This window comes from Chrysemys picta, chromosome 3, assembly GCF_011386835.1.
Source record: "Chrysemys picta bellii isolate R12L10 chromosome 3, ASM1138683v2, whole genome shotgun sequence".
NCBI classification, from domain to species: Eukaryota; Metazoa; Chordata; order Testudines; family Emydidae; genus Chrysemys; species Chrysemys picta.
The window spans coordinates 16193536-16201794 of record NC_088793.1 but is presented as its reverse complement, the minus strand read 5'-3'; the positions used below and the strand labels follow the sequence as shown (position 1 = coordinate 16201794).

Genomic DNA, 8259 nt, shown 5'->3' with positions numbered 1-8259 from the left:
GATCAGAACCCTGCTTGTCTTAAAAATGCAAAACTCCCTTGTATTTCAGGCCAGCGTGTGAGTGCTTTAGTCACTTTGACAAGCTGTTACTGACCAAGTAGTCTAGCTCACTTCAAGGGAACCAACTATGTGAGCAGCTACTTATACAAGGGTCAGGGTATCTATAGTCTGGCTCTTAATGAGTAAGTGGGGGAAGTAGCTGAGAGACTTATCAGTTAGGGCACATTTGTCACACGTCTCTTAGATTCAATGGTGATAGGCTTTTTAGAAAACATGGGGTGACAGAGTAAAAAGGATGGAACATAAGTCCCATTTTCTGTTGCTTCATCAGTTCATGAGAGACAAGAGATTTCATTCTTCTCAGCGGAGGCTATGAGCTCTCATGCTTTCCTATGTGTCTGCAAAGTAATTGGCCTACTTGGGCCTCAATCCTGAAAGGTCTTTGGGTGCCACTGCAATGCAAATAATAAAAAATGGCCTTGAAGACCCATTTGTCTGTTTCATCTCTGTGCTTCCTACCTGTCCCAGCTCCTGCCATCTGTCATGTTTCATGCATTCAAAGTTTGCAGCCTTCAGAATTCTGGGATCCTGTCTCTGGAACACAGAGAAAAATGGAGGGACGCATATGGAGTGAGTGGCTTTGCAGTAAGCAATGTGCCTTACAAATCATCTTATTAAAGATAAGGTTAGTAGATGACTTGATCACAGTCTTTAAGTCTAAACAGGAAATTAATTCATAGAATCATAGGATTGGAAGGGATCTCAAGAGGTCATCTAGTCCAGTCCCCTGCACTCATGGCAGGATTAAGTATTATCTAGACCATCCCTGACAGCTATTTGTCTATTCAGACAGATTCAGATAGCAGATGGCTCTATAATCTACCAGGCAAAGGCATGACAAGGTCCAGTGTTTGGAAGAAGAAGCTAGACAAATACAGATTAGAAATAAGGCATCAGTTTTTTAATAGTGAGGGTAATTAACCATTTGAACCACTTACCAAGGGAGGTGTCTTTAAAGCAGGATTGGGTTTCTCTTCCTAAAGGATGTGCTATAGCTCAACCAGAAGTTATGGCTTGATGCAGGAATTACAGGGTGCCATTCTCTGACCTGTGCTATGCAAGAGCTCAGAATTGCTAATATAATGGTCCCTTCTGACATTAAAAACTGTAAGCTTGCCCCAGATGTATAGCGCTCCCAATACATGCCAAAAAGGAACGAGATGATATGGTAAAGGAGTGGCCTTAAACACAAGTAAAAGTGATAGCTCAGTGGTTTGAGCATTGGTCGGCTAAACCCAGGGTTGTGAGGTCAATCCTTGAGGGGGCCATTTAGGGGTCTGGGGCAAAAAAAAAAAATAGTTAGGGATTAGTCCTGCTTTGAGCAGGGGGTTGGACTAGATGACCTCCTAAGATCCCTTCCAACCCTGATATTCTATAAGTGGCTGCTCAGGGTCTTGCTCTTCACATGATCTGGTCCTATTTCCTTCTGCACTAATGGAATAAAAAGGAATTTATTACCCGGTCTCCTCATCCCTTCTGGAACAAAGCAGGAGGCATCGTGTCATTTCATTTCTTCACTTCCAGAAGCATAGGGCCCTGCAAATCGCAAGGCTGGTCCTAGGATAGTTTGTTGCCAGCTGCAGAATGCGACTTCCACAGTACAATTTTTATGTATCTTTACTGTAGGTAAGAAAGCAGGGGAAAGAGAAGGGTGTCAGAGTGTTACCCACATTTCTCCCCCTGGGAATAGTTGTTATTCAGAGACTGACTTGTCCAGGAAAGGGCAATCCAAAGATGTCCGGGGATAACTTGGGTTGTGATACCGCAGCCCTTCTTATTCAGCGTCTAGAAAGAAATAATGAATGAAGTTTCCAAGTGTAAAACCAGTTATCAATACTAAGGCAACAAATGCTAGTGCCTCGCAATCCAATACTGTTCACAGCATTGCACAGGGGTACACCATGAAAACATTTCCAGGGGCATATGTAAAGTTAAATGATGATTTTTTTTTTTAAAGAGTCATAAGTACCATGGCCCTAATTCAGAAAACCACCCCTGTTCAGGAAAGCACTTCAGCATGCTTAAGCATTTTGCTGAATCAGGAACTTCCTGTTTAAACAGGATTTCATTGTATAACTTACTCCCGTAATGATTTTCTCCTCTTATATAAGAGGCTGCATTTCATAATCCAAGAACTAGAACAGTAGTTCTTATTCCCCAGGGCAGACATGTAGTTCAAATTGTATGCCAGCCCCTTGACATTTTGTAAACAGCATTTAGTTCTGTTCCTTATTGGGTAGTTCTGCACATACATGGCCCCACTAATCATGAATACAAACTATATTTGAGTGGTTATACATGATACTGAAGAGGAATAAGTTAAAAATATAACTGCAGTGGTCACTATTAAAAACCTTACAATTTTACTTTTGCAAGTAGAAATCATCATAATATTCACAGTTTCCTTATATTTCAAAATACCTAGTGGATACCACAGTAATATTAATTATTCCCATAAGTGATTGTAAAACTTTAAAGGGGACTATTCTACCTCAGAAGAGAGGTGAGGACCCTGAGACCTGGTCTACATATAGATTTAATACTGGTATAATTGTTGTGGGTAAAGGGGTGATTTTTTTTTACAAAATATTTATCCCACTACAACCCCTAGCATGGGCACATTTATACTTAAGCTTGGAGGGTTTTTATCTGTAAGTGTCTATTTCCCCACACACAAACAAACCACAACAACATATTTCCATTGATAATAACCGAGATTTACGGCTAGGCAAAGTAATAAAACTGCTGCTTGAGAACTTGTTAGAATTTGATTTCAAGGTATTTACTTTGTATAATTTGACATGAGATGTTGACAATTTGTGTTTTGATGGTTACAACATTTTAACATTTTGAATCTCAACATCTGTCGTGAAATAATTATTGTCTGACCCGCCACCCAACCCTTAATTTCCTACAACTGTGAAAATTTAAATAGATACAAATTGGGGAACAAAATGCTTAAAGTAAACATCTGTCGAAATTGTACAAAAATACAAATTCTGCCAAGGCTATCTATACTGGTATAAAAGTGCTTATACTAGTATAGATTATTCCCCTTCCCCTATGGAATAAACTGTACCTTTATAAACACATTTGTTGACGTCACTAGGCATAGCTATTCGGTATACTTGGGGGAGTGGAAGGCCATAAGTGCTGATGAAACTCTCCTGCTCTGGGTCTAAGTGAGCACAGTAACTCCCATCTTGTGAACTTTCACCTGTCTACATGCTAACAGCCTATGCTAAAGCAGAATATGTAATGGTCAGCTTTTTTTAGCAGACAGCTGCAGTTTTGCTCGCACTAACAGAAACGGTAGTAATAATGCGGGGGAAAGGGGGAGGGAAAGGCCTAGTGCGTAAAGCTTGCAAGGCCAAAAATAAGCATATGAAAGGGAATGTTTCTAACATGCACAATATGTACCTGCTGTAACTGCTATCGGTAGAAAGGGGTATAAGGAAGAAACCAGAACAAAAGGCTTACTGAAAACAGCTTGGAATATAAAAGGAAAAACTTGCTTGTATGTGCTCTGCTTAATTTGAAACGTGCCTGCACCACTTTGAGATCTCAAATAAACTTTGTTTTCTTCTCCACCGTGGTGTGGTCTATTGGTGCGGCGCACACCGGGCAACGAACCCTGTTGCCCCCTCGGGGCCCTTTAGGCTGGCAACAGTTTTGGCGCCCAACGTGGGGCTCGAGGCTGAAATTTAGCCTTGCTCGGTTCACTTCTGGCGGCCGACGGATTACGGCAACGACCGACGCACAGCGCGCACCGGTGACTTCATCGGGGGCCTCGGCTGAGACGTGGTGTGATCGACCCCGGAGGGCACAACGGTGCAACTCACTTCAATAGTGGAGAAGCAGTTGGGGGCGACGGTAAGAAACCGGACCCTTGGATAAGGTAGAAAACAGTCCAGTGGGGACTTTTTGCCTGCTAGAGTATGGGGCAGGGACAGAGTACAGCCGGCGGGGCACAGTGTACGCCCTTAGAATGCATCCTAGCAAATTGGGATGTGTTTGGGTCAAATTCAATGCTTAAAAGTAAATTAAAAAATTTTTGTACAGTTGACTGGCCTTAATACCAGCTAGAGTGCCAGGAAAGGTGGCCCACCGGAAGGAATCACTTAATTACAACACAATCCTTCAGTTACTTTTATTTTGTCAGCAAACAGGTAAATGAAATAAACATCTCTATGCGTATACGTTTATGGTGTTAAGAAATAGGACTAATATTTTGCACAAGTGCCATTTGACTCCAACAGATTTGGTAGTAACTGCTGCTAATCCCCAGCACCCTCCCACGGTTGTAATTACAACTGTGGGATAGTTGCAATATGTAAATGACTTGCTAATTGCTGCTGTGGGTCTAATTCCTTGACTCAAAGCCACTGTAAGTCTCCTGAACTTTGTTGAACTCCAAGGATACAGGGTAGCTCAAAGCAAGGCTCAAATTGCACTCTCTGAAGTACAGTATCTAATATTTCACATAACAAACACAAAAAAGGGCTCTCAAATAAAAAAAAAGGCTATCTGCCAAGTTCCTATCCCTAGCAACCGTAAACGGCTCAGAGCATTTTGGGGCATGGCAGGCTTTTGCAAAATATAAATCCCAGAGTATAAACTTAGGCTAAACCTCTGTATAAATGTGTTAAGAAATCAAATCATGACCCCTTTCACTGGTCCCCAAAAGCAAACAGGGCATTTAAAATCTTAAAAAAAAGTTAATAAAAGCCCCAGCCCTAGGGCTCTCTAAGCCGTTCCAACTGTATGTGCATGAAAGGAAAGGGATAGCCCTGGAAGTGCTTACTCAGTTACTAGGCACCTAAAAACATCCCGTAGCATATTTCTCTAAACAACTAAATCAAGTTGCAAAGGGGTGGCCAGCGTGCTTAAGGGCGGTCGCGGCCACTGCGCTAGTGCTTGAAAAGCTAAAAAACTGACATTAAAAAAACCTGTGCAAGTGTATATTCCCCATATGGTTCAAGCCCTGCTGGACACTAAGGGTGGTCTCTGGCTCACACAGGCTCGGGTTGCTCGGTACCAAGCAAAACTGTTAAAAAATTTTAAAGTTACCCTGCAAACCTGTCCCTCCCTTAATCCAGCTACACTGCTACCAGAGACAGACAAGCAGGAAACATGACTGTCTGAAAATCATAAATACACAATACTCTAGCCGCCCAGATTTAAAAAATCAACCACTCCCAAATGCTAACTTAAAATGGCATACTAATGGCAGTAGTGCTGTTATAAATGGGCAAAGAAGGGCGGGTTATGCTGTTATGACACTTCATAATACCGTGAAAGCTAAAAGTTTACCTGCTGGGACATCTGCCCAACTTGCTGAACTAGTGGCCCTGACTCGTGCACTCGAGCTGGCAAAAAACAAACGGGTTAATATCTTCACTAATTCAAAGTATGCTTTTGGGGTATTGCATGCTCACGCTGGTCTGAGGAAACAAAGAGGGATGCTAACAGCCCAAGGTTCCCCGGTTACGCATGGGTCTCAAATTCTCTGGCTGTTAAAAGCAATACAACTCCCCTCAGCAGTAGCACTGGTGCATTGCAAAGCCCATCAAAAAAAAAAAAATCAAAAAGTAACCAAGGGCAATGCTAAAGCAGACAGGAAAGCCAAGCGCGCTGCTACCCTAAAATCACCAACAAAAAAGAATGCCCAAATGCATGCCCTCATCCCATCAGTAGGTGAGCTTGCAGCTCCTCAGTACTCCCATAATAACAAAAACCTGGCTAACAGGTTCAGTCCTCCAAAAAAAAAAAAAAAAATAGCTTTATTCCACACACAAAAAAAATCCTCCTACCCAAGGGGCTGATTCGACCAGTGTTGCAAAAGCTGCATCAGACCACACACTCAGGCAGAGAGGCTCTTACCCCAGCTTATAAATAAGTATTTTCTAACGTCTGAACTTAAACCCCTAGCATCACAGGTACAAGCTAAATGTTTAATCTGCCAAAAAAACAACCCTCAACCAGAAGTAGCAGTGTTGCCAGCCACTCTGAAACCTACCCCAAGCCCAAAATTGGTGTGGCAAATAAACTTTACTGAGTTTCCCAGGACCCAAGGGCACAGGTACCTCCTCGTCTTGGTAAATCAATTCAGTGAATGGCCTGAAGCCTTCCCATGTTGTAACAACACTGCCAAAACGGTGGCTCTTAAGTTTGTCAAGGAAATTATTCCTCGCTTCAGACTCTCCCAGTGGATGGAATCTGATAACAAAACACACTTCACATCACAAGTTGTTCAAAAAATATCAAGTGCTTTGCAAATCCCCTGGAAGCTCCACACACCATGGTGACCACAAGCCAGTGGAGTAGTGGAACGCACAAATCAGACACTCAAGCAACACCTCTCAAAGGTCTGTCAAAAGGCCTCTCTTACGTGGCCTAATGCTTTGCCCCTTGTGTTACTCCGCATTCGTGCTCTCCCCAAGGGCAGGTTAGGGCTTAGTCCCTTTAAAATTATGTTTAAAAAAGCATGGCCTCTAAATGGTACACCGGTTCTAGCAAAAAAATAAAAAAAAAATGTGTTTTTTTGTCTCAGTACATGTGCTCTCTGTCTGCTGTTCTTTCTTCTCTTCACAAATACACCCAAAATTCACAGCCTCTTCTGCTGGATGCCCCTGTCCACTCCTTACAGCCTGGTGACGCCGTTCTCTTTCGGACCTGGAAGGACAAACCTCTCCAAGAGAAGTGGAAGGGACCCCACACGGCAGCAAAGGTCAAAGGACACAAGAACTGGATTCATCACTCTCGATTAAAAGCAGTACCCACTCCTGAACAGTGAACTGTCCAGCCTGCAAAAAAACCTGCCAGCAACAATTTAAAACTTAAGCTGTTGTTCAAAAAACAGTAAAAGTAGCGAAAAATGCCTGGTAATCTTTCTAAACAGCCACAGCGCATTCTCTGCGAAAACCCTAAGCACTGGTTCTATCTATTCACAGTAGGCCGACCTAGCCTATGGTCCTGGTCCTTTTATTTTTTTAATTTGTTTAGTGTCAATAATTCTTATCTTCTGGGCATTTGGGTTGTTGTAATCACAATATGGGTTCAAGTTTAGGGTCTCTCACAGCACTCCTTTTTGTCACAAAAGCAATCCTTCTGTTACCTACTGTTTCACCCACATCACATACAAAATGGAAAGCCATCCCTGCAGACATGGCTACCAATACCTATAAGGCCCTAAAAATTGCCTTTGCTCGTAAGTTTAATCTCTCCCACTGTTAAATATGTGCCCAGACTCCCCACCATTCGGCTGGATTGCCCTAAAAAGTAGTTCCCCAAAATTAGTCAAACTATTGTCAAAGGTAAATGGTTACCAGCAGTAGCACCTCTAACAATTTAAGTTTGCAATCCAACTGTACTGCAAGAGCTCCTTATGGCCTACACAATGGCTCCTGGAATTCCCACTATAGTAGCACTCTTAAGCCCAAGCCCATTCATCTACGCTCTCCACCCACTGGTCTCATATGTTATCAGCAAGCCAGGACAAGTAATCATACCTGGTTTGCTGGCATTAGTACATGTAAATTTTATATTGGTCCTGGTATAAGTCTCACTATCCCTTTACTAAATGCCATCGGTTGTCAAACCGGCGCTGCATTCTTTGCCCTTTCCCCACAAGCCACCCCTACAAAACCTACAAGGTAACAATAAAAAAGCTAGTTAAAGTAAAGCATTGTAAATCTGTGGTAATAGTGCCTATAAATAGCTTCCTCATGGTTAGCATAGTAGCTGTTATAAAGGCTATCTCGCTCCTCCCCTCTGTGTTTTAACCCAGGTTCCCCCAGTTCACCCTAGGTACTATCGGTCCTTAAAAGCTACCATTAAACCCATCCAACCCCCCCCCCCCAAATTTAAAATAATATTCCTCCCTACTTATGGGGTGGGACGGCTAACCCAACTCTACAAAAAACGGTCTAAATTTCTCACTCCGTTTGCCAATAATACCCTGGCCATAACAAAAAGCATAAATTCTAAGCTGTACCAGCTTCAATTGCTAGCCCTACAAAACCGCCAGGCCTAAATTATGTGTTAGCCTCACAAAGCGGGGTTTGTGCCCTTATTAAAAAAAAATGTTGTACCTATGTCCCAAAGTTTTCACAAAATATTAACAAGCACATCTTGTCAGCCAAACAAGTAAACCAGTAAAAGCCCCCCCCCCCCCCCCCCCCCAAAAAAAACCCACTA

General features: G+C 42.6%; 1 long non-coding RNA gene across 3 annotated transcripts in view; it reads right to left on the bottom strand.

The window, feature by feature from the left end:
* Positions 1-458: 458 nt before the first annotated feature.
* LOC135982161 (uncharacterized) overlaps positions 459-8259 on the bottom strand; it is a 61416-nt gene continuing 53615 nt past the window's right edge. For all 3 annotated transcript variants that reach the window (XR_010599358.1, XR_010599361.1, XR_010599359.1), the window contains 2 exons: positions 1731-1845; positions 459-594 (listed from right to left, as the gene is read on the bottom strand). This is a non-coding gene — a long non-coding RNA (uncharacterized LOC135982161). The remainder of the gene's footprint in view (positions 595-1730; positions 1846-8259) is intronic.